This window comes from Amblyomma maculatum, chromosome 1 (assembly GCF_055883805.1).
Source record: "Amblyomma maculatum isolate TAMU_Amacu chromosome 1, ASM5588380v1, whole genome shotgun sequence".
Classification (NCBI taxonomy): Eukaryota; Metazoa; Arthropoda; class Arachnida; order Ixodida; family Ixodidae; genus Amblyomma; species Amblyomma maculatum.
Window position 1 is genome coordinate 308,367,931 of NC_139344.1, and position 27,828 is coordinate 308,395,758.

Sequence of the window (27,828 nt, forward strand, 5' to 3'; positions counted from 1 at the left end):
GCCTGAAATCTCCGAAAATCCATGTTACACACGCCTAAAATCTCTGGAGTGTTTCCATGTACTCCACGGATATGGTTGTCAAGTGAAAATTCATACAGTTGCGTCAGCATGTACTTAATTAGCAATCTCGAACTGACCGAAAGCTTAGGGCGCTTCACGACTCCTGGACCCGGCACCTTGCAGCATGTTATGTGCCCTCTAACAGTAATGTACTTCTCTTTCCCCGTTGAATTCATTTGCCTGTTTTTATAATGTCTCTCTAAATGAAGCTGTCACTGTGCACAGCCATTGCAAGGACCCCTTTGTATGGCGAATTCCACAGAGCTTGTCTGCACATGCAACACTGCACAAGTGTGAAGAAGTGAGACTACAGTACAAGGTTGCATCCGTAAAGAAAGCACACTGCAATGAATGAGCAAGAGTAGCGTTTTGCCAACTTATCTATTTATTCAATTTGTGCCAGAAAAGAACCCCACAATAAGGTCACCCACACTGCTCAAAGGAAAAGCGGCATTGTCTGTTAGTCCACAAGGTGCAACCATCAGTATTATTATGTTGTGCGTATCACTACTGCATTGCAAATGGTTCACTGGTGGGCATCACCAGCATTTTTTTAATCAGTCTCAAACAGGCCAGGAGATTGTAAACAGTCATTAAGAGCATTTTTCTTGGGTTGACAAGATTATCCAGCAGCTTTCTCATTATATGCAAATATAATATTCACCTAGTAAACCTCTTGCAGTTCAACGCTGCTTTATTTGCCTTTGCGTCCTATCTTAGCATTCGTTACTTCTCATAGGAGGCACCGAGTACAAAGCGTCTGGGTTTGCAAGGCCTTCCGTGGCAAGGACTCCAAACTTCCACACACACAGTCCCTTTCTTCCATCTTTTTTTTAGTTATTTTACCCTCAGGGTATATATACATATGCATTTTAGAGGGAAGGGGAAAACATTCAGAAATATAAGAGCAAACAACGAGAGCAGTAAGCAAAATAACGTTTAGGCTGAGAAAAAAGATGTCAAATAAACTGAAAGATCACACAATAAACGCAAGCAATGAAGTGCAATAGGCTACAAAGAACGAAATCAACGAAAGAATCAGACAACGAAAATAAGATTAGGGGTAGACTCTAGAGTAACACGTTAGTTATCGCGTTTTTGAAACTTTCTATGTCTTTTGTGGATGCGCAGGTTGAAGGTAGATTATTCTAATCGTTGGCTGTCTGAATAAAGGATGAGTGTAGTCGTGTTTATGTTTGGCAGTGCCGTATGCTGACCTTGTGCATGTGATCACGACGAGAGTTAATGAATAGAGCTGGCTGAATCTAGATAGCGCAAAGAGCTAAGTTATGGTAGTAAATGTTATTAAACAAAACATAAGCGAGATATGTTTCGTCGCGTTGATAGTAGTGATAAGTTTAAAGCGGTTTTCATTTGTGCTACACTGGCTGTTCTGTGGTAGTTGTTGAAAATAAAACGAACTGAACGATTTTGCACAGCTTCGATTGTATCGATCAGTGTGGCGTGGTATAGATCCCAAACTGATGACGCATATTCCAACAGGGAGCGCGCATAGGTTTTGTACAAAAGTAGTTTTAAAGATGATGGTGTGCACGAAACGTTTCTTCATAGATATCCTAATGTACTGTTAGCTTTGGCCGTTAAGTTTTCAATGTGTTTATTTCAAGACAGATTTCTTGTTATGGTGACACCAAGATGATGTCAGAGGTTCAAAAGCATTATTGTTGAGAAAATAGGACACTCTGTGTTAGACGAGAAATTCTCATAGCCTTGCATTTGTTTATGTTTAGTTGCATGGTCCAATTGTTACACCAATCAGATATGAAAAAGAGCTGAACAAGGGTAAATGGGGTACGCCTCAGTTCGCAGATGAGCCAACGTTTCGACAAGTGGACTTCTCTTCGTCTGGGCATAGCGATCATCCCTGGCAGGGGTTTAAATACGCTTTTGCTTCCGATGAAGAAAAGCTGGGGAGGGGAAAGTGGGTGTGAAAGAGTGGGGAGGAGAGGATGGGTGAGAAGAAAGTGGGTCATGAAGTGAAAAAAAAAATCTTCAGTATGTAGTTAGCCATGGAACCAGGGATTCTGTGGCCTGCAAAAGAAGTAAAAGCGGCAGTACCAGGAAAAACTACAATGCTGGGTAGGTGATTAGTCACCACTTTAGCCGGTTTGGTGCAGATACACCTTACAAAGGGAGGCTATGCAAAGGGCCCTGATAAGACATATATCTAGGGGGACAATTCTTAAAAGGAGGGGGTAGGGGGGAGTACATAGTCACAGGATAATAACCGCATAGTGAAAATAATAATAATCTAAAGTATGTATCTCAACCTGGAACCAGCGATCCTGTGGCCTACAAAAGAAGTAAAAGCGGCAGTACCAGGAAAAAAATCACAGTACCGGGTAGATGATTAGTCACCACTTAGGCGGGTTTGGTGTAGATACACCTTACAAAGGGAGGGTTTGCGAAAGGCCCGGATAAGGCATATATCTAAGGGGAACAATTCTTAAAACTTTCTGCAAGGGGGGGGGGGGCGGAGAAATACAAAGTCACAGGATAATAAGCGCACAGGGAACCGCAACTAACATGAGAATAAAAATGAAAAATAATAATAAAAAAATGTTTGAGGACAAATTCAAGCAACAAGTGATAAGGAGGAAATGTGTTTAGAGGAACGTGTAGGGTTATGTTATTGCGGAAGGGAATAGGGTGTACATGCGTTGTGAATAAACTGTACAATTAACGCTATGTGAGATTGTTTTCCCGAATAGTTATGATGGAGAGGGAATATACCTAAGGGATTCTAACGTTCCCTTAGATATATTTATTCCTGCTGGTTCCAATGTTCTAAATTTATGAATTAGATACGCCTCTCTATATTTTCTGTCCCTTGCAGATTTAAAGCCTGACTGGAGAATATATAATATAATTTCCTCGAACCTATGGTCTTTCTGATTGAAATGCTGGGAAACTGCTTTCGGGAGGTTATTGCCTGCGTCTGCCCGATGTCCATTAAGCCTTATGTTCATTGGTTGCCCGGTCTCTCCGATGTATTATTTATGACAGAAGGAGCATTCTAGAAGGTAGATAACGTTTGAAGATGTGCAGTTAAAGCCTGATTTTATGTGAAAAGTGAAATCGCTTGCATTGCTTTTAACCGTAGTGTCTTTTTGTATACGACTGCACGTCTTACATCTAGGTCGGGAGCAAGGGTGTGGTTGTGTTGGATGCTTGTTGTCGAGTTTAGAATGTACTAGAATATCTCTGAGGTTTGCGTTACGTTGGTATGTTACCCTTGGTGCCTCCGGAAATATTTTCTTGAGGTGTTCATTACACGTTAGCATGGAATGGTATTTCCGCAAAATATTGTTTATGTTTGGAAGGGCATTGGAGTATTTAGTTACAAAAGAAGGCTGGCGTTCGGTGTTGGCCTTTGGTCGTTTCGTGAGCACATCGTTGCGGTTTAAAGTGCTTGGTTTTTTGAGGGCCGTATTAAGTGAGTTGCCGGGATAGTTTCTCTGGATTAGTGTTGCTTAGTGTAGTGTAGCAACACTCTGGATTAATGTAGCAGCACTAATCCAGAGAAACTATCCCGGTAACTCCCTTAATACGGCCCTTGAAAAAGCAAGCACTTTAGGAGCTCGTCTGGACAACGTCTTTGTACACAACCTTTACCCTGTTCAGAACGTCATTTGAAAGTCCTCCCTTGTGCTTGTAGTTACATTGGCCAGCCGCTTTAGCTCGGTTGAAAGCACACCAACTGGTTGCTCCTACAGGGCGCAGCCCATGCCTTGGATTGTCGTCCGTGGAACTGCAGTGGAACAAACTAGCTAGCGTTGCCTGTTTCATTCCTGCAATATTTCGGACGTTGGCTCTGATGGCAATGCCATAGTAATTTTGAAGAGGATCAATGAGCCCATCAGTCAATTTTCCTTTGCCACCTAATCCACGCACTGTTTTCTTCAGCAACCCGTTTTTGACATGGCCAATGCATTCAAATTTTTCACGCTATTTGGTCCATAAATATCCTTCACTGTCGAGTAGCTCTTCGAGTCTCCATCTCCATAGTAGTGCACATATTTCAAACCGCGCGTCGTTTCTGACCTCTCAAACATGCGGTAAATCCCAACTGGCTCCATACCACCGGCAGTGTGGCATGACAAGTTGTGTGATTCCATTCCAGGAAGTCGCTGCTTGTGGGTCTCAGTTTGCTGTTCATCTTGCATGACAAATCTCCACATAAGTCATTTTTCCTGTATCCACAGATATCAAAGAAACACAGCCGTCCAATGAAGAGTGGCCTCGTTTTTGCCATGTGCCATCCTCTGATTACTGTTTACAGCCCTCTCCACTTCAGCTGCTGCATCAATCATTGACTTCGATGCAACTTCCTTTGCAGCGTCAGACGCCTTCAAAGATATTTTATCGTAAGCGGAATGTGCAAAATGTTTTCGCACCCGCATGCCCACTTCCTAGTTGTAGCATTGCATATATAAGTCGAACATTGTTCTCCACTGAATGCTCTGACTTTTTTGATGAGGAGAAATGGTTCTCATAGCCACATGCAACGCACATAGTAGCCAACACACAAGACACACCTGCATAGGAGCGTTCCTCAAGTTTCAGGGATGTTGCCAAGCACTCCGGACACGCAAGCGATGAAAAAACATTTGACAGAATGTCAATTATCCTGTTTCCTTCCGGCGTAGAATCCGATTTATAGTGATCGTTGTCCTCCACATCTCCGAGTTTCAAGGCACTTGCTGAAGCACTCACGTTGGCGGGGTTCGGTTCTTCGCCATCTTCACCTGTCGTGTGTCTATTCCGGCAAACTTTCGCTTTCGTCTCCTCTGCCCTCTAAACTTTGCCATGTGGGTAAAGCGCGTAAACAACCAAGTGAAATAGTTGAGGCACACGAGGCACCAAGTAAGCACAGTCGGCAGATTCTTCCATTTGCGCGGGAACGCTCCAGGGTACACAACTCACATGATCGAGACATTATGCGTCCCTCTTGCGAGCACTTTTGTTAATAAATGAAAGCAAAAATAATCATACACGCTTAGAAAAACTTATAATGATTGTAAACTGAAAAAGTATGGTGCAAAAAAAGTTAAGTCCGCCAAAGGAGTCAAATATTTTTCGGTATGTAGAAACCAAAACTGTGTTAGTTTCGGTTTTGCAAAATGCACAGGTGGTTACAAATTTGGCTGTATCTTTGGAACGGTTGTAGTTAGAAGCATAATTTGTTTTGCCAATCATACAGAAAGGAATGTGTAATTTGTTAAAACAATGTTCAAAAAATTGTTTTTTTTTTTAAGTTAAGTTTCCAAAGTGGCCTCATACCTTATTAAGGCACGCTGACTTAGTTCTGCTGCTCAACTGGCAATCGCCTTTAACTTATGTACTTGCAGCTCTCGAGCCAGAGCTTTTGCTTGTTGGCGCAGTGGGCACATATCGCACATTAGAAGCGCACTGCCAGCTCAGGAACGCGCGGTGCATAATGACTGAAACGCTGTTTTCGGCTGCTTAGTAATTATAAATCTGCGCTAAATGCCGTCTATTGCTGTTTCCTCTTGAAAGGGAATGGCTGTTTTCATACCGAGAGTAAACGTTTTAAGTGGGCTCTAGTTTGCCGTCCTCACCCTTCGTTGCTTCACGCATACGTGCAGTTTTTATACTTGTGCAGCTGCCGAAAACAGTAGTATAACGGACGGTTTCTATCGCGACCACAAATAAACGCGCGCACTGCTGACTGTACCCAATACATAACAGCTTAAGCCGGCGGAGCCAAAGATAGACGGAAAGGCGTTTCTCTTGGCATGCATGCACCTGATTGCCCGGGCCGTATATACCAATCACACCGTAGCCCGGTTTCGTGCTGCTATGACAGAGAGCAGTAGAGTCTAATTAAGTTGTCCGTGGCACCCTAAAACGCAAGCGACAATATAGCAGCGTTGACGATGTTTCGAGGCAGAAGGGGCAAGATCGATGCTGCATGCTTTGAACATTTCGCCAGAAGGCTGTTAGGCTACTGCCAGTTCACAATGATGTCCATGATACATGACGAGCCACGCTCACCAAGGGTCAGAAAGAAGCGCGAGTCGACGCAGAAAGCCTGCGAGATATGCGCCGCGGCATAGGAGAGAAAATTGAGCCAAGGGGCGCTGCCATGAAATTCCCAGAGTGACAGAATATAAATATCTCGGGGTATGGATAACCGAAGGATTATTTCGCGCACATTGAAAAGCATGAGCAATCACTTAAGGCAAAAAAAGCGAAGAAATGCCGGGTTAATGAAGCATAGGGCATTGCGGGGATACAACAGCTATCAGGTTTTGAGGGGGATTTGGAAAGGAATTATGGTGCGCGGGCTTACTCTCGGAAATGTGGTTTTGTGCCTAAAATCAGAGGTACAGTCGACTTTAGAAATAAATCAGAGAGCCGTCGGGCGAATAGCACGGGGTGCCCACGGCAAAACCACAAATGAGGCAGTACAGGGAGATATGGGCTGGGCATCTTTCGAAGTACGGGAAGCTCAGAGTAAAATATTATATAAGGAACGCCTGAGGAAATTGGACAGTAAGTATTGGGAATTAAATTATTTAAATACCTATATACCTAAAAAGCGCCTACTCCCAACGGACGAAAAGATCTAGGAAACTGACCAGTAAGCATGCTGGTCACAAGGACGACGAAATAAAGAGTTTAGCAACAGGGGAAAAACACAGAAGGTAAAAATTAGATAAACTCTATGGAAAAGAAACAGAGTGTGGAACTATACCGAAAGTGGAAAAGGCAGATCAGGAAGGAAGATTTCTTTGATAACTCAAGAGGCAGTGCCCTACTTTTTGAAGCTAGATCAGGGTGCCTTAGAACACGCAGCTACAAAAAGAAATTTAACCGTGAAGATGACACATGTGCTGTATGTGGAAACTTCAGTGAAACAATTGACCATATTATACTCGAATGTAATGGTATCCATCCGGAAGTAGATGCAGGCGCAGTCCTGAAGCTCTGGGGTTTAGAGAGACCAGTGGCCGGGTGAATTTACCTGCGGTGGAAGCTAGCAAAAAACGATTCGACGATTGGTGGCCCTAAAGCAGAAAAGTGACACAATGTTATTAATGCAGAAAGAAAAATTCAATAGAATAATGGTATAGTTAACCAATCTAAAATATTATTTAAGATATCGGGGAAAAAATGACCTGGAGAAAGCTTTTGACCAGGTTAGTCAGGAAACTTTATTTTCAATACTGGAATATGTAAATACAGCCTCAGTCATATTAGATGGAGTTAAAATGTCATATGCAAATTGTTTCACTCGCATTATTGTAAATAAGGAAGTCACTGAAAGCTTTCAGATAAGATCGACCGTAAGACAAGGGTGTCCACTTTCTCCTCTGTTATTTAATTGCAATTCAAAGGTAATTCCCATTTATAAGTCCGGAGATAAACTCAGTATTACAAATTACAGACCCGTCTCTCTTCTGTGCACCGCTAGTAAGGTGATGGAGCACTTTATTTCTAAGCGCGCGATTAGCTTTTTAGAAAATAATAGTTTCTTTTCCGAAAAACAACAGGGATTTCGGCGTGGCCTATCCACAGTTACACAGCTTCTACACATTACCAATGAGGTCATGGCAGCGCTGTACCGGGGCAGGCAAATAGCCGTGCTTTTTCTCGATTTTCAGAAAGCGTTCGATCGTGTTTGTCACAATAGACTAAAACTGAAGCTACAATCTGTGCTAAAGAATGAACAAATTCTCCGCTGGCTTGACTCCTATTTATCTAACCGAACACAATACGTCCGTATAGGAAACTCAACTTCTCTACCTGCTCCCGTACATTCCGGTGTACCGAAAGGTTCAGTACTTGGACCCCTTCTCTTTTTAATTTATCTAAATGATTTGACCTTGATTCCCCGGTACGATGCCGGTTTTTCGCAGATGATTGCATTGTGTATCATAACATTCAATCATTGCACGATCAGACTGCCATACATGATTCCTAACTGCAATCAATAATTGGTGTCAGTCCTGGCGAATGAACTTAAACGCCTCAAAATGCACACACATGGTCATTACAAGGAAGAAAACACCATTAATTTATACATATAAAATCAACTATGTAGAAATTAAGCCGGTTAACAAATTTAAATACCTGGGTGTAGTAATTGACTCGAAGCTAACCTGGAGCACTCATGTTCAATATGTCGTTTCGGCGTCGCTAAGGAGGCTATGGTTACTTAAACACCGGCTGAAGCATTGCACTAGTAGGACTAAACTCGCTACCTGCACGACACTCATTAGACCATTGCTGGATTACGCCGATGTTGTGTGGGATCCCCACACAAAAAACTGCCATCAATAACATTGAAAACGTGCAAAAGAAAGCCCATAGATTTATTTATAATACAGTAGAAGAGCCTCGGTCACTGAACTCAGAACACATCGCCTACAAACTTTGTTTAATATAGTTAATAAACAAACAAAAATGGATTCCGACATCAATTTTAATAAGAGAAGAGAAACAAGAGGCAAGCACAGCAAAACAATTGTGATGCCACAGGCTAAGACTCTCGTTCTTCCCTCGAACTACAGCAGAGCGGAATGCCCTATACCGCAAGAAGTCGCCAGTATGACCTCGGTCGAATCCTTTGCGTCTGCCGTGCACTCTTTGCAATGAAGTGCGTTAATTTTAGAGTGTCCAGTCTCCTGTTTTTTCAGTTTGCAGGTGTGTGTGTGTGTGTGTGTGTGTGTTCTTTTTAATGTTCTTTTTTGTAATTTTGTATAAGCTGCTTTTGTCCACGTAATAACCTGTATTGCAAGCCATTTCTTTATGTTTTCTTGTCACTCATATTCTTGTTTACCTCGATTTGTAGTGCCGACTTTGACTCGTCTTTTCTGTACTTACTCCTGCTTGGACTGCCAAGAGGCAGCTGGCAGTATCAAATAAATAAATTAAATAAATAAATAAAATACATACATACATACATACATACATACATCCTACATACATACATACATACATACATACATACATACATACATACATACATACATACATACATACATACATACATACATACATACATACATACATACATACATACATACATACATACATACATACATACATACACCCCGCCGGGGTGGCGCAGTGGTTACGGCGCTCGGCTACTGTTCCCAAGGACGCGGGATCGAATCCCGGCCTCGGCCGCAGCTTTTCGATGGAGGCGAAAAGCAAGGCGCCCGTGTGCTGTGCGATGTCAGTGCACGTTAAAGAACCCCAGGTGGTCGAAATTTCCGGAGTCCTCCACTACGGCGTCTCTCATAGCCTGAGTTGCTTTGGGACGTTAAACCCCACAAACTAACCAACCAACCAACATACATACATACATACATACATGTTCCACGCGGTTCGCGCGCTCTAAACTATTGGCATTCGTCCGGCCACTGAAATGCGCTCTTAAGCTCTCCTTCGATAAATTACATGTGGGAAGCAAATGCTACTTTTATGTCTCCGAATCGAACAGCGTAAAAGAGCATGCCTTGCCCATCGTTCCAGCATCTGATAAGTGCAAAGTGACGCACTACCCCGCAGTTCACTCCGATAGCTTTAAGCACCGCGCCGTTTTCTAGATTTCAGTATCATTTATACCAACATACCAAGTCTAATCCCGAAGCGTGAAGACCTTCAATCTTTTATAGTAAACCGGACATCATTCTGCTTACCGAGACATGGCTACACCAGGACATACACGACCACAACATTTTCCCTTCCAGTATCAACACTGTGTCGTCGTGATCGGCAGGATAAAAGACGAGGTGCACTTTTAGCCGTCAGAAGCTCCCTATAATCATCACTCATCTTCCATGACGACACCATCGAGCTATTATGGGTCTGCGTGCAATGTTCAGCCATAAAAGTAGTTTTCGGTGTCTGTTACCGTCCTCCAGGAAATAATCCGGCGTTCAGCATTCCCTTCACCTATCCCTGACGTTAGTTCAAACCAAGTTGCCCAACGCCCCTATATTTCTTTTCGCAGACAACTATCCGACCATCAACTGGCCTCAGCGCTATCAGAACTTCATAAGTCATCATCAAACGAAGCAAACCAGTTTCTAGACTTAGTTTTAGATTTCAACTAACAGCAGGTAATAACATGCCCTACACGGGCGACAATACTCTGGATCTTTTGCTTACATTTAATCTGGATAAGTTCAAAAGCATAAACTTAATACCCGGCTTCAGCGACCATAGCCTTCTTCATATATGCATAACACTGCCTATCAAAAAGCGATCTCCCACTCAAACTAATAACTGACTACGAGAGGGCGAACTTTGAAAAAATTCTTCTTGAGCTCGAAAGCTTTTATGAACACTTGAAAAGTTGATTCTCTGCTCGTTCCGTTAATGCCAACTGGGAATTATATATAAATGTAGTGTTAAATCTGTTATCCTCATGCATTCCGACCATCCTCATAAAGACTGATTCAAACAACCAATAGTTCAATAATCGCCTAAAACGCCTCTACCGAAATGCTCAATCAGAACGCATGGGAACGTTATCGACCTAGTGCGAATTGTTATGTGAAGCTTCAAAAAACATTTTTTTTCGTTCTCACCTCTTATCAATTCTGCAGTCAAATCCAAGCATATTCTGGCGCATTCTCTCCCCAAAAAACCACATAAACCAAATAGAACTCTTAGACGCGGATGAAAAACCTATCGAGATTCATAAATGTGCTTCGGCCCTAAACAATTACTTCTCATCAGTATTTTCTACCCCTAACGCCGATATCCCCCTATTTACTGACTTATCGGTGACCCCAATGCCTGAAATAAAAAATCAGTCCTGACGGAATAGAGAACTTGATTAAATCCTTCAAACTATAATCGTCAGCTGGCTGCGAACAAATCAGCCCCAAAATGTTAAAGAATACTATCGCGATATCAAGGGAGATACTATGCCTGTTATTCACACAGTCGCTTAGCAATGGCGAAATCTCTGACGATTGGAAGGAAGCAATAATTCCCATTTTTAAATCTCGCGGTATATCAAAAGGTAACAACTACCGACCAATTCCGCTCATCGGCATTCCGTTCAAACTCCTGGAACACGTGATAGCATCAAATCTAATCACTCACCTTGAATCACTAAAATACTTTTATCCGCTTCAACACGGCTTTCGTAAGTTTCTATCATGTGAAACTCAACTCGCCGAATTCACACACGACATCCTTCAGTACATGGACGACCGCCTACAAATTGACGTCATATTTCTCGACTTTTCAAAGGAATTTGACCATGTTCTCCATAATCATCTACTTGTTAAACTTGCCTCCCTTGAAATCCCGCAGACATTCCTAATTAATCTGGCTTGAGCACTTCCTGGAAGGCCGTGTACAGTTTACATCCGTCAACTGTCATAACTAATCGTTAATTGACGTAACATCAGGTGTCCCTCAAGGCGCTGGATTGTCGCCGTTATTATTTCTCATATACATAAACGACCTCCCAAATAACATAAAAACAAAACTTGGACTTTTCGCGGACGACTGTGTCATTTATAACGCTATCAAAGGCCCTGAGGACACCATGTAGCGTTTAACTTAAGCAAATGTCATCTGCATTGCTCGAACGTCATGGGATACATTGAAATAATATGCTCGCTGGCTTCACCAACTCTTGGTTATTTACGGAGAAATTTAGTCAGCACCACCTCAAACCAGACAGCTCCGGGCCTATGTACGTCCAAAACTAGAATACACTTCATTCATCTGTCACCCTTCACAAGCATACCTCGCTAATAATCTAGAGGCCATCCAAAACCGTGCCGCGCCATTTATCATGTCACAATACTCACGTGAAACCAGCATCACAGGCAAAGCACTAAAACGTACTCTTTCCCTCCCAAGCCTTCAATCACGCCGCATAACATCACGTCTCTGCCTCCTTCATTCTTTTTTTTTTTTTACCATCCTCATAACCGGTACCCTCTCCAGCAACCTCCCTCAAGACTGTCCCGTCGACTTAATCACAGTCACCCGATAAATCTGATTTTTGGCCGCACTGCAGCAATGAATAACTTTTTTTTTTCCAGATGCAATAGCACGATGGAATGCTTTACCAGGCATTATTGCTTCATGCAAAGATCGCAAAAATTTCCGAGTAAAACTAACAAATCACCTTCAGTGTTCTATTTGGCAAAGCCCAGTAGTCTGCTCTTATATATTTTGTTACTGTCAGTTTCGTTTTCTTTCTTTGTTTTGTTTCTTGAACTGGTGTTGGTATGCTGTTGTACAATGTTATTGCCCCCGCCTTATGTAATGCCCTCTGCCTTTAAGGGTTCAATACATGAAATGAAAATGAAATTATACATACATACATACATACATACATACATACATACATACATACATACATACATACATACATACATACATACATACATACATACATACATACATACATACATACATACATACATACATACATACATACATACATACATACATACATACATACATACATACATACATACATACCTATTTTGCCAGCTAACATTAACCTAGGGCTAAATAATTAAATATTCCAGTCAGGCGAAGGAACCTATAGCTACGCGCCAAATACTTTTTTAACATACAAAATAATGACTCTGGACAATAAATGATGTTTACAAATTTCGCTCTCCAACTTTCTTGTCTTCTTGAAATCATCTGACAGCGGTTTACTCTAACAACACTATATTTTCAATTATCATTATTTCGGGTATAACAGTACTGTGTCGTTAATATGACCTCCATTATTATGGAATAATTACGAAAACAAAACGTTTGCAAAATATTTTCACCTTGATCATATGGAAACTCGCTGCATGGTGGAATGTGAGGACCGTATATTTTCGTAGATTTAACATGTGGACTATGATAGTAAGATTTATATTGTCCCAACCAGAAGTTTCATTTTTCTTTTTTTTTTTTCCATTTTATTACAGGTCGCCAGAGGAACGGAGTCAAATATTAGAAATTACTGGCAGACGGAATTTGTTTTTTGTCTCATGATTTGCAGTGGGAAGTTGTCCAATCAGGACAGCTGGCCATTTTTCGTATTACCTGAATGGCGCTTTGAAGAAACCTACCTGCAGCTTGTAACATAAAATAAAAAAAGTATACAGGGCACTTTGGACCACTAAAGTGCGATGAGGCGAAAGCCATTATAGCGCGGTGGACCGTAGCCCTCCACCACGGCACCTCTATCTTCCTCTCTTCTTTCACTCCCACCTTCCTCCCTTTCTTTAATGCGTGGTGCATGTGTCCGCGAAGAACAGTGACAGATAGAGCGCCTTTTCTATCCTGTAAATTAATTTGAAATGCCGCTGATGCCTCCTAGACTCTGCTTCTTGTGCGGTGCGGCGTTCGAGGAAGCGCCAAATGTCACACAGACGCCTGGATCGGACGCGCGGCGGGGTTAGCTTCTTCTATGTATGAATCGCCTGGTGACGTCATGACCAGTCGTGACAGTGCATGGCGCGCCCCTTGTCGAACCCAACTGGCTTTCCATTGAACGCATCAAAGTTCACCGGAGTTCTATAATTCGTCGGCAGGAAGTTTCTGTCCCGCTATCCTTACGGTAGACAAAGGGAATTACGATCAACGTTTCACGATACGGGGCGCGTGCAGTTGTTAAAGCGCTCGGCTCCTGCTGACAACAAAAAGCATTAAAGGCCCACTGAGTTCACCTGCATAACAGCTTGTCCTAGTATGCAGATGTATCATATCAGGGCTGGTGCGTGCCTGTTATCAACAGCCTGTCGAGTGCAACATCTCCCCTCTCATTTGTTAACTCCCCAAGGCCCCATAAATATACGGACCACAATAAACCAGATTCATTGGTTCCTGAGTTCGTGCCACTTGTCGTTCCGATAGATGGTATCAGAAGTGGGGTAGGCGCCCTCGTCCGCGGGCAGCAGGGAAGTCGGAACTGCAATGCAAGAATGGATGGCATCTGATCACCGTAGCAACTGCGAAGAGCTGGAGCATCTTAAAAAAAAAAGTTTGAAATTTATCGGCAAGCAACTTCGCGTAACGAAAATCCAAGATCCAGCGCAATGAAAACAGCACAGCTTCTCAGCTTGGCGGGTGAAGACGCTTTAGAGGTCTTTAAAAATTTCATTTTTGCCACAGGAGAAAGCAAAGAGGGCTATGACATGGTGGTGGCCAAGTTCGAGCCGTACTGCATCGACCAGCAAAATGACGTGCATGAAAATATATCTTTCGCACACTCCTTCAAGCTGAAGGGGCATCCTTCCAGCAGTTTCTGCGGGACCTGAAGAAACAAGAGAAATACTGAAACTTCGGCAGCATAGTCGACGACATAGGTGACCAAATTGTCTTTGACACGAACTCCCCCAAGCTTCGGTGGAAGATGCTAAGGGACAAAAAGCTGTCACGTTATGCAAGACGGCAGAGACTGCAGCCCGTCAATGTGAAGTTTGGAACACACAAAAGGACGAGACTGAAGTGGATGCGATTAGTTCGAGCAGGCAAACGCCGAAAGTTCCGAAGCGTCCTAAACAGGATAACAGATGCACTCCCTGCGGCCGAGTACACGCCCCACGCCGTTGCCCAGCGTATTAGAAGACATGTCACACATGCCAAGGGCTCAACTACTTCGCATCTTGCAGACCAACACGTGTAAAGGAGATTCAGCATGAACTTCGAAGTGCTAAACGTCGCTGTTGGAACCATAGATAACAACCGCGACTGGCGGGTCAAGGCAAATATTGGCGGCCGAGAAGTGTTCAAGGTCGACACCGGCTCAGAAGCAAACATGGCAATATACCGAAAGCTGCCTATTGCTGCAATGACGCCGAGTGGCACGCACTCCACGCGTATAACGGTGGGCTCATCAAATATTGCGGCCTGGTAGCAGCAAAAGTAGTAGTGGGAGACAATGACGTAACCGCTGACTTTTTCGTGGTAAAAAACAACCACCAAGCGATATTGGGACTCCAGACAAGCGAGCGACTGGACCTGATCCAACGAGCAGTAGAAGCAGTAACGACCACAGCGGGAGGCGTAGCCCAGCGGCTTCCTGTACAGTTCAAAGGAACTGGATGCCTTCAGCGAAAACACAGCATAAGACTCCGCAATGACGCCGTACCCGTCGTCCAGCCGGCGCGAAGGGTGCGCCTGTCTCTTCAGCAGCCGCTGCGTGCCGAATCGCACAGAATGGAGCAACCCGATTGACTGGGTAAGCCTATTAGTCATTGTGCGCAGAAAAGTCGGCAAGCTGAGAGTATATATGTCTTGACACCAGGAAAATTGACCACAGCCTGAAGCATGAACATTATCAGATGCCTTGTCGAGAGGAAAGTGAGGCGAACCTGACGCGCAAAACGTTTTCACCGATAACGCGAATGCTGCGTTCCATCAAATTCAAGGAGACGTCTAAAATATGCACGTTTGTAACGCCCTTTGGACGCTGTCGTTTTCTGCGGCTCCCTTTCGGCATTGCGTCAGCCAGCGAAATATTCCAGAAAGCCCTGAATGATATTGTCACGTAGCCGTTTAGGCCCGTAACCAGAAGGCTGGGTTTTAATGGGGGGTTGAACTAGCAGGCGCAGAAGAGTAGGGTCGGAGCACCGAGAGACGGCAGCTAACTTCAGCTTCTTCTCGAACGCCACGGGGCACTTCTTCGATTCCGTGCACGAGACTCTCGATGAGCAGCCGCCTAGCGGCTGCTGTTGCACACGCTACATTACCCCCCTCTCTAAAAAAAATAAATGTCAACTTGATGAATTCGAAAGAAGAGATAAAAAAAAAATAAAGCAAGAAACATGCGGTAGGCGGTGCGCTAATTTTCTCGCGAAAAATACGGCTTCATGCGCACGACATGGACAACCTCGGATTTCTGCTGGCGACGAGTAGAAGAAAAGCCGTCCGGGAGCACTTCGTACGTGACGTCGCTCAGCTGACGGAGCACTTTGTATGGGCCAAAGTACTGTTTGAGAAGTTTTTCGGATAGTCCCCGACGTCGAATCGGAGTCCAAAGCCACACTCTATCGCCCGGTTCGAAAGTCACTACACGGTGGCGGTGATCGTAACGCTGGGCGTCTCGACCTTGCTGGTTCCGGATGCGTGCCCTCGCCAGCTGTCGCGCTTCTGCGCGTTGAGTGAACTCCTCGGCGCCAACTTCGAGGTCACGGCCGTCGTGGGGCAACATGGCTTCGAGCATTGTCGAAACTTCGCGGCCATACAATAAGGAGAACGGCGTCATTTGCGTTGTTTCCTGCTGCGCCGTGTTGTACGCAAACGTGACGTACGGCAGGACGTTATCCCACGACCGATGTTCAACATCTGCGTACATGGACATCATGTCGGCGAGAGTTTTGTTCAGACGTTCTGTTAAGCCATTAGTTTGTGGATGGTAGGCGGTTGACCTGCGATGGGTAGTGCCGCTTAGTTGCATGACAGATTCCAGTAGCTTGGCAGTGAAAGCAGTGCCTCGGTCCGTTATTATAACTGTCGGGGCGCCGTGCCTCAGGACGATGCGTTCGATGAAAAATTTCGCTGCCTCGATTGCTGTACCACGCTGGAGAGCCTTCGTTTCAGCGTAACGCGTGAGGTAATCTGTAGCGACAATTATCCACCTGTTGCCCGAATCAGAAATTGGAAAAGGACCCAACAGATCCATGCCAACTTGTTCGAATGGGTATCTTGGCACTTGAACAGGATGCAGTAAACCGGCCGGTTTCACAGGCGGTGTTTTCCGTTGCTGGCAATCATGGCATGTCCTCACGTAATGTCGTACTGCGGCCGCAAGGTTTGGCCAGTAATAACTCATTTTAATTCGGGCCAGATTTCGAGCATACCCCAGGTGACCCGCGGTGGGCTCGTCATGACATGCCTGAAAGATTTCTTCGCGAAGAGACTCTGGTACGACGAGGAGGTAATCTCTTCCCGTCGGAGCGAAGTTGATCTTGTATAAAACATTGTTTCGCATGCAAAACGATGAATGCGTTCTGGCGAAGAGACGGGGAACTTCTGTAGAGCGCGCTTCCAGAAAATTGATAAGTGGTGCGAGATCCGGGTCGTCACGTTGCTGCTGCGAAACAGTGAGCGTGTCGACGGCTGCGATAAGGGGGAAGTCTGGTTCTTCGTCTTCCCGCGCAGCCTCGACAGGTGAACGGGACAAGCAGTCGGCGTCGTTGTGCTGACGTCCAGACTTATACACGATGGTCATGTCGAACTCCTGTAGCCGTAAACTCCATCGTGCAAGGCGTCCGGAGGGATCTCGCAAGTTCGTTAACCAGCACAAAGAGTGATGGTCACTCACAACCCGAAAGTGCCGGCCATAAAGATAGGGTCGAAATTTCATCACCGCCCATACAACAGCCAGACATTCTTTTTCGGTGGTGGAATAGTTCGATTCGGCACGGGACAAAGTCCGGCTGGCGTATGCGATAACTCGCTCGGCACCGTCTTGCCACTGGACGAGTACAGCGCCTAGACCCACGTTGCTGGCATCTGTGTGCACCAGAGTCTCGGCATTCGCATCGAAATGGGCAAGCACAGGTGTTGTCTGCAAGCGGTGCCGTAACTCGTCGAATGCCTTTTGCTCTTCGTCGGTCCAGGTGAAGGTGACATCATCCCGGGTGAGACGTGTCAACGGAGCGGCAATGCGCGAAAAGTTTTCAATAGACCTGCGGTAGTAGGCGCAGAGGCCCAAGAAACGGCGAACTGTCTTCTTGTTACATGGAGTAGGGAATTTGGTGACGGCTGTTGTTTTAGCGGGATCGGGACGAACTCCTCGATGGCTGACGACGTGGCCCAAGAACAGGAGCTCTTCATAGCCAAAGTGACACTTTTGTGGTTTTAACGTGAGGCCGGCAGATCTGATAGCCCGTAGCACAGCGGAGAGACGTTGGAGGTGTTCCTCGAACGTTGGTGAAAACAAAACAACGTCGTCCAGGTAGACTAGACACATCTGCCATTTAAGACCAGATAGAACTGCGTCCATCATTCGCTGGAATGTCGCTGGAGCGGAGCACAATCCGAAAGGTAGGACTTTGAATTCATAAAGTCCGTCGGGCGTGACAAACGCTGTCTTCTCGCGATCACGTTCATCGACTTCGATCTGCCAGTAACCGCTCTTAAGATCAAGCGATGAAAAGTAGCGCGCGTGGCGCAACCGGTCTAATGAGTCATCAATACGTGGCAGTGGGTAGACGTCTTTTTTTGTGACTTGATTGAGCTTACGGTAGTCCACACAGAACCTTAAACTTCCGTCTTTCTTCTTAACGAAGACAACAGGCGAAGCCCAGGGACTCCTCATGGTTGTATGACACCGTCATTTAACATCTCGTCTACCTGTTGAGCAATGACTTCGCGTTCCCGCGGTGACACTCGGTAGGGGTTCTCTCGGACTGGTCGGGTGCGGTCGTCGGTTATTATGCGGTGCTTGGTCAAGGGCGTCTGTTTAACCGCGGAGGCGGATGAGAAGCAGTCTTGAAACTGAAAGAGTAGCCCGACGAGTATGTCCTTCTCTGCCGGTGATAGAGCGGGATTCACATCAGGGTCGAAGTTGGGCGTTTGGCTGGCAGACGTGTTGGTCTCAAGAACAAAGCAGTCGTGGGCTGCTTCTGCGACACCTTCAAAGTAGGCTACCGTGGTGCCTTTAGCGATGCGTTGCCGTTCGTTCCTGAAGTTCGTAATCAGCACGTGACCTAGACCATTAGTCAGATGAACTATAACGCGTGCAACACAGACTCCATGATGTAACAGAAGCTTTGTGTTCTGTTCGGCAACGCCGGCAGCACAGGACTGGTCGTCGCACCTGACTGTCACGAGAGCAGACGAACGTGGCGGCATAGATACATCCGCGTCAACGATGCGTAAAGGTGCGTGGCGTCGTTCGGAGTCAGCGGTCGTTGTTGCAGGCGTCGAAAACGTGACTGTACGGCGAGGAACATTAATAATGGCCCCATGCTCACGCAAAAAGTCCATACCGAGTATGAGGTCCTTGCAGCAGTGTGGCAGGATAACAAAAACGGCTACAAAGGCTGAATCGGCGATGGTTACTCGGGCAGTGCATCGTCCGATCGGCGTCATAAGGTGACCGCCAGCAGTACGAATTTGCGGCCCCAGCCATTCAGTTTTAACCTTGGAGAGCCGATCTGCGAAATTCTTGCTTATTATTGAAAAGTCTGCTCCGGTATCTACCAAAGCGGTTACTGGGTGTCCGTCGACGAGAACGGAAAGGTCGGCGCTAACAAAGTGAGCGGCTTGAGGTTGACTGGGAGTTTCGGGTTCGTGGGGCGGCGGAGGCATCGTAGTCACAGCATCGGGCTGAGTCGTCACGGGAGGGTCTTCGGGACATCGATTCCGTTCGTCAGCAACCTGCCCCCCTGAGGTCGCCGCCTTCAGTTTCCCCGGTGTGGGCTTGGCGACCAGCGCCTCGGCACATGATTAAACTCACGGCGGCCGAGTGACGAGTAGCGCACGGGAGAAGACTGTGTACTGTCGCTCGAAGAGGTTGCACGGGTTGCCAGATATTCTTCGATTTCTGGAGGGCGTTCGCCGACGCGGGGACGCGGGGAATCACGAGGAAAACCCCGAAGACCGAGTTCCCGGTATGAACAACGACGGTACAAGTGGCCGGGTTCTCCGCAGTGGTAGCACAGCGGCCGTTGGCGAGGAGTGCGCCAGACGTCTGCCTTCCGAACCGGTTGTTGCATAACGGGGCTCTGCTGGGATGGCGGCTGGTAGGACGGTTGGTAGAACGGTGGCTGCAAAGTGGGCGGCGGCTGTGCTTCGAAACGAAGCTGTTGCGCAGGAGGCACTGCAGGCCGACGAAGAGCCGCTGCGTAGTTCATAGAACGTGGCTCCGACAGTGACTCAAGCGGTGACAATGTCTGACGTATTTCTTCGCGCACGGCTTCGGTGACAGCCATGGCAGTCGGGTTAGGCGATCCAAGATTGAACTTGAGGAGCTCCTCGCGAACTACCTCGCGGATCAGTTCACGCAGAGAGTGATCGTCAGTGGACCTGTTCAATGTGGCCACACTGCTGAAGGGCTGACCACAGGCAGACTCCGTGAGCCGGTATCTTTGCTGTAGGGCTCGCTCAATGAGGGTAGCTTCATTGATGAAGTCCGCGACGGTTTGAGGTGGACTCCGAACCAGACCAGCGAAGAGGGGTTCTTTTACGCCCTGCATCAGGTGGCGCAACTTCGCTGATTCCGTCATGTCGGGATCAGCCCGTCGGCAAAGACGCGTCACGTCCTCGGCGAACATGGCCACACTTTCGTTAGGTAGTTGCACACGAGCTTCTAGGAGGCGGCGTGCGCGATCACGGCGGTCGTGGTTGGCAAAGGTTTCCCGCAGCTGCTGGCGAAAGGAATCCCAGTTTTGAAGACTGGCCTCCCTATTCTCATACCACGTTTTAGCACAGTCTTCAAGCGCGAAATACACATTGCGCAGCTTCTGAGCCGGGTTCCACTGATTAAATTGCGCCACTCGCTCGAATTGGTCGATCCAGTCGTCGACATCTTCCCCAGTACCGCCATGGAAACTGGGGGGCGTACGAGGCTGCTGAAGCAGCAACTGATGCTGACTTGCCTGGGCCATTGCAGAAGTCTCTAACTGCTGGTCAGCTGGCGTCGATTCAGGTAGAGGAGCGAATTCCGGCGCCAGACCCCGGAGGCGACGGCTGCAGCGATGAACGGGTGTAGATACGAGCGGAAGCCGGTTGGGACTCGATGAGCGGCTGCGAGAGGCCCGAGACATGTAGTTCACGGCCTCACCTCCACCAGTGTCACGTAGCCGTTTAGGCCCGTAACCAGAAGGCTGGGTTTTAAGGGGGGTTGAGCTAGCAGGCGCAGAAGAGTAGGGTCGGAGCACCGAGAGACGGCAGCTAACTTCACCTTCTTCTCGAACGCCACGGGGCACTTCTTCGAGTCCGTGCACGAGACTCTCGATGAGCAGCCGCCTAGCGGCTGCTGTTGCACACGCTACAATATATTTGATGGCCTTCTAGGTGTGCCCGTATACGTTGATTTTTTGTGCATTTGGGGCGCAACTATGGCAGAGCATGACGAAAGGCCGCGAAATGTTCTATCCGCGGCTGAACCTTCAATTCTGCAAAATGCCAGTTCGGCGTTGAAGATTCTTTGGCGACATTATTAGCAGCAGATGTGGGGATTGACAATACCCTATCTTCACTAAATCTGCCTGCCTGCCTGCCTGCCCGCCCGCCCGCCTGCCTGCCTGCCCGCCCGCCCGCCCGCCCGCCCGCCCGCCCGCCCACTTGCTTGTCTGTCCGTCCGCTCGTCCGTCCGTCCGTCCGTCCGTCAGTCCGTCTGTCTGTCTGTCTGTGTCTGTCTGTCTGTCTGTCTGTGTCTGTCTGTCTGTCTGTCTGTGTCTGTCTGTCTGTCTCTCTGTCTGTGTCTGTCTGTCTGTCTGTGACGATTTTGCTAATTCACAACAAAGCAAAAAATGGTAAAAGAAATAAGAGAATTCCGCTTGTTTCTGCAAACACATGACAAAGATTGCATCGGATATTGAACTGCGGTTTATTTTATTGAAGCTCTTATCAGCACAAATTCACTGTTGTTTATTTCCGTTGGTTTTGTTGCTAATTGTAATTTACATTTTTTATGAAAGTTTTTTGTAAAATCTTGCTAACTAGACAGTCACGAAACACTGTCAAGAAATACTTCTCATATGTCGACTACTCATGCAAGCCACTCTGGAGGAGGAAAAACAAAAAACAAAAACATAAGGCAGGGTCGCACCAGATAAGATCACCCCACCTTGGTAATTTGTGTTCAATGATTCTACTGCGCGTCCCAGCTCTTTTGGACGCTCTTTTTTTTTCTCTGGACCTGCTTTTGCTTGAATGGCAAAGAAACGTTAGCAGTTAGAAACGGCTGTCCTGTGCATTTCTTCGGTCCCGTCATGTTCCGTGAGGCTGGAAACAGCGACATTGCTTTCGGTGACTCCCTGCAGATCTCTAGGGCCGTTTTTAGGCTTTTCTTCACCACGAGAACCGGGGTAACCTTGTGGCTTTCATTTCTGCTTCTTTTTGTTGCAGCGCCTGTGCCCCATTCCATCGGTTTTCTATACAACACAACTCTAGTGGAGGAGAAAGTGTGTGGTCACTCGTGCCTTTCGTGTTGCCGCGTGCTTTTTCTTACTATACAGAAACTACACCTTTCGTGGAAGGTTTGCCCTATCCCCTCAAACTCTGTATCTTTCCCTCCCTCACCCGCACCTCACCGCCTCTGTCCTCCCTCACCCTCATCCTCACGAATTGCTCAGCGCCGATCCTCCCTCGCCCTCGCCTCACTGAATCAAATCCTGACGAGGTGAGGGTGAGGACGCCCTCATGAGGGTTCACCCTCTAGAGGATGCCCATGTCTGGTCGTGAGTGACGAAATGTTTCAAGAGAAGGCTCGCTGCCTCGGCAACATTATGGGTGCGTACCGTTCTTTCCCCTCAGTCTTGATAGGTTTTACCTGTGATGACTTACGGAATTTTTGTTCAGTAAAACGGGATGATGTTTACCGAGAAATATTATTCTATGCTCTGTCTAGGCATTACTGACTTCAGCTACTGAAGAGGATAGCTGACAAGATTTAAGAACAGACATGACATTTCGGGTCAACGGATTCATGGAGAAGGGGGAAACATCGACAGCTCGGCTGTTTTTAATTACAAATTTAATTTAAAAAGCAGCCATTAATTGTAAAGTTTTTCTAAAAAAATACTTTTCGTTTTTATTCATGACTCGTTATTATGGATGACTCGCGTTATGGACAGCTTTGGTCGGAAACCAAAGTGTCCATACTAACGAGGCACGACTGTATTCCTATTTTTTTCCCAATTTAATGTATTCGGTCGCAAGACAATGTTCAGTGTATTAAAAAGAAGATTGGAAATCATGAATTTGCTTTTTGCGAATTAAGAAAAAGAGCATATCGTCATTGTTGTCATCGTCACTAAGGTCAACAGTATTTGTATTTTCAGTATCTAGTAAAAACTGGCTTGTTTTATTTAAAATACGGATTTTACTGATGGTGGGTCGGATGGGATAAACTATTTGTATTGCATTATGGGTCTATGCGCAGTAATGTGGTACCCATGTAGGCCTCAGAATAAAACGGACCAAAAAAGGTTAGGCGAAGAGGGGGAGAGGATTGCTACTTTAGTGCAGAATTGGACATGAAGTCTCCGGGGTTTTTCTGCTTTTATTCGGGATATTAATAGTTGTATAAAATTAAGAGTAAAATACAGCCTTCATATGACAAATTCTGGCTTGCCTGTATATCCCAGGATTACCGAGTAATGTATATTTGCTTTAAGTTACGGTTTAATTTAAGTATTCTTTTTTTTTTTTGAGGTCGAGCGCCCGACCTTAACCTCACATTTTGAGTTTGAGGTAAGGTTGAGTGAGGTCGCCAATGGTCACCTGAAAAGTGAGGTGAGGTCGCCTGGGGGACCTCAACCTCAATTTATGAGGTAGGGGTTGAGTGAGGTCACCAAATATTTTTGAGTTTGAGGTGAGGTCGAGGTTTTTGAGGTCAAATGCCCACCTCTGGCTGTGAGCGCGGTGGATCCCTGCCGGCTGTACTCCGATAGCACCTTGCACAACCTCTTTTTCCCGGCGAGAAGGATACACATGAGTCCTTCTAGGTTGGTCACGCCACGCTGAGACGAGCTAATCGCACGAAGTATGCATCGCTGAGCATGCAAGAGGCCCTAAGACTTGTTTCAAGTTGTGTCATTTCGCTGCCTAGTGATGCACACGGTGACGTTGTCGAACAGGTAGAACTTACTCTATAAGTCGGCAACAACGCCACGGTTGCTGCGTTGGGCAAACGCCGAAGCGCGACAGAGCTGCAAGCGAAGATGGCGGAGCTATAGTTTACACAAAGCGCACCATACAGCCAGTACAGCTCGCATTTCAACCACTTACATGCTCAATGACAATGAACTAACAAACAAATACCTTCAGTTTGATCTAACATGGCATCACCATATCGACCTCACCCTAGCTAACCGTTTACTTGGTCTTCTTAAACGTCCTATCCACCTTGAAAAACTTGCTTATATCACTCTAATACGCCCTAAAATTGAATATGCCGCGGCTATTTGGGACCCTGATCAAGCCTATGTTATCACCAATAATCCTTGCAGAACCGTGCTGTGTGTTTTATTTTTTTAGACTACTCATCTTTCAGTAGCGTCAGAGCATTAAAACAACGTGCTGAATTGAAGACTTGCTATGTCGTCGTAAACACGCTCGGTTAACACTTTTCCATAAGCTTTATCACCACCCACTACTGCGCTGTGATTTTTTTCAGTCACCTGATTTCCTTTTTCCACGACTTGATCATGCCTTCAAAGTTAAACGTGCAAAGTGTCATTTATCATCTTATGCCAATTCATTCATACCTCGCACTATCATTGAATGGAATAACTTGCCATCGCACATCGTTACAGAAACTAACATAAAAAAAATTCCAAGAGCTACTTCGCTGTGACGGAAATGTGTAGAATATTTTGCTGTTGTTTTTCTTTCCTCTTTTGATATTATATTTAATGTTTCTTATTGTATTTGTTGCTAACTTCATCGTGTTTTTTACAATTTTATCCCCCCCCCCCCATGTAATACCCTCCTTTTGAGGGCCTTTAGGGGTAACCTGAATAGATAAATAAAAAATAAAATAATGTGTAATTTCAATTTCAGTGGCCGCTAATATAAACAAAAACAGCCATTTTTTACCCTGTTTTTGTTTTATTCGCAAATCGTTATTTGTGATTGCTCGGTTTTTGGACACTTTTGCTTGGGAACCGAGCTGTCCACATTAGCTGCGCAGGACTTCTGACGCTGCTGCTAACAAGAAGCATTCCAAGTCAAGAAAATAATAGCTTTATAATAAAGAATTTGCTAGAAGCGATGTATTTTAAGAAACATCCATTACAGGTGCCAGCTACACCAAAAACGACGGCCGTGCAGGGCACATGACAGGCAGCCGTGCACACCGTACGTCGGGCGGCTGAACAACTGGATGTAATCACATCGTCACGGACGCTTCGCTCATGTTGTACTCATGCACAGAAAACAAATGATTGAATCACCCGAAAGTTCCTGCTTCAAAAAAGTAATAATTTGATTAAAAAGGCGCAAAAATGTAATAATTAGGAATAATCAATTACGTACAACTCTTGACTCTGACAGGGCGCATTAGGCTTTCACGATCGGTCTGCGTGGTATAACGTTGTCAGTGACTTCCAAGATGCCGCAGGGCAATGTCACCTTTGTTGTCACGTGATGTGCAATAACTGAATAATTTAGTTCCGTTTGGCGCCAATGAAGCCGGGCGAACGACAGCTCCTGGGCGCGACCACCGTGCTGTGGCAGCACTCGCTAGTGCTCCGCACCAGCTGCCGCTCCGATGATACGAAAGGGTGGCTGTAGTGATTTTGGTGAAGTTAAATAAAGAAAGCGCAATTTATAATAAAAACTAATAGTCAACATTGTTAAACTCCCGAGCCTATTGATAGCGCATGAAAGGGAGACAATGATATGAATGAAAGGAAGTGTGTTTCATATACTCACTCCTTCATAAGTGTGTTTCATACTCATTCCTTCCACGAACTATTTCCGATTGGAATAACCTCACTAACAATCAAGTGCTGCAGCCATCACTGACGTTGTTCTCGCAACATATCTTTTTATTGCTTTTGTTATTTCACTGCTGTGTTGTATATGTTTGGTTTTATTCCTAATTGTGCAGAAGAGCTTCAACTTGCACTGTAATTATTGTTTATTTTTGCCTGTTTTGTTAAACTACATAGTTTGTATTCCCACCCTGCTAAAATCCCAACACTGGGATTGCAGTATCAATAAATAACTAAAATAAATAAATAAATATAACGACTCTTTCGATGGCCTTTCCGCTGCTCCAAACACCTTCAATCTAAAGCAATATTACCGGCAACTATAGAGAACTAGAAATCATATTTCTAGCTCAATGTACCTGCAACTTAAGTGACAGAATTTCATCAGATAAGAAATCAATCTTTTAGTTCTTTGTAACGTTCGCCTATAGTGTGCTGTCAACTTGTTTTATCCTGGTCGGTAAAAAAAAAACACGTTTCATATTTGTTTTATCGTATAGACGCGTCCAGGTCATTCAAAGGCTAATATATACTTGACGCCTTTTAAGAATGCTCTCTTTTTTGTTCTCTGCTCTATATAGGAGAGATGCATAAGCGCAAATGGAACGTTCTCCACGATATCATTAGCAGCAAAATTTAAGCGACCTGCTGATCTTTAATATACTTGGAACATTTTTCTTCAAATTCGTGTCATATTATTATGCTTATTTTGCACCCCTCGTAACCGAATCGGCTTTGGGACATTACATTCCATACACTATATATATTATACTTAAATATACTGCTCGATCAGAGCTAGGTTGTACGTGAATATTTAATTTGTTCGACAGGTTCAATGACACTCAGAAGAAAATTTATTAATCTGAGGAATAACACTGCGTGACTTTGCCAGGATCCTAACAATGTTTACTCGCTTTCTAGGACCGGCGATCAAGTGTCATTCACGAAAGTGAAAAAAGAGAAAAGCTAATTTCAAATACCGGGCCGGTTTCGGCAATATCGCGCTAGAGTGACCGCTCAAAGTATACCTGCATTTACTTTCGCAGCAGCTTTTGTGTCTTTTCTGTACGAACATATACACGGACAGTACTGCAGGCGAATGGGATGTCACAGCGCGGCTTTCCTGCCTTCGATTAAGATCATACGCACACATCGCGTCAAAACTTCTTATGACTTGATAGTATATACAACAAAACGGGCACAAGCTGCACGCGTTTGCTATTGCGCTCTTCGTCGCGCGGCCGAACAGCAACCACGAAAATTAAGAGTTGCAAACTGGTCAAGTTCCATTGCAGAAGTTCAAAGCACGTTAGCCGCGAAGACAATCCGTCGCCGAAGGAGCAGGCCCGTGCATTTTCTTTTCCTTCTTCCTACAGCCACAACAACAAAAACAACATACTTGTTGCGGCTCAGCGCCGCTGCCCTTCGCTCTCATATTTATCTGACCTCAAGAAACGTTTGAAAACAGGTACCCTTTTCTTTTTTTGTGCCTCGTGACGCAACCAACTGCACCACATCTTGCAGGTATTATACTCGAAAGCACAGCAAGCACCGCGCATCCAGAGCAGACGGGCTTTTGTCTACACATCGAATGTCACTGCTGTCGCCATCTCCACTGACGTCACGGGCTGTGACGTAAGCACAATGCGGTGGCGCTTCTATCGCCAGCGTGGGCCGACTGGGGGTGAAAAGTAGGTTTAGCGCCCATAGAAATACATGGAAGCGAAATATTCCAAAGCAGTTTTCTAATTTCACGGGTCATCTTTGATGTCGTTATTCGGTACAGAGAAACCCTGAACGCCCTGGAACAGATCGTGAAAGTGTGAAATCTCATTACCGAGGCGAAGTATTTTTAAAACATTGCGAAACGTATGGGGGTGCGAGTTGAGAGGGCGATCCCATAGAAACACATGTAAACACCACTTACCGCAACATTTTGCTCGGTTCAGCAGCGTTGAACCCTTCTCATTTTTTTGGTGAACGTCTTGTACGACGCCCCGACGTCATGTTGCATGGCACACTACATTCCCTTGCAAGTACTGCAAGTCTGAAGACTTGCGGGACCGTTCACAACACGATAAACTGACCGCGCACAGTTGCAGACGACCATGCA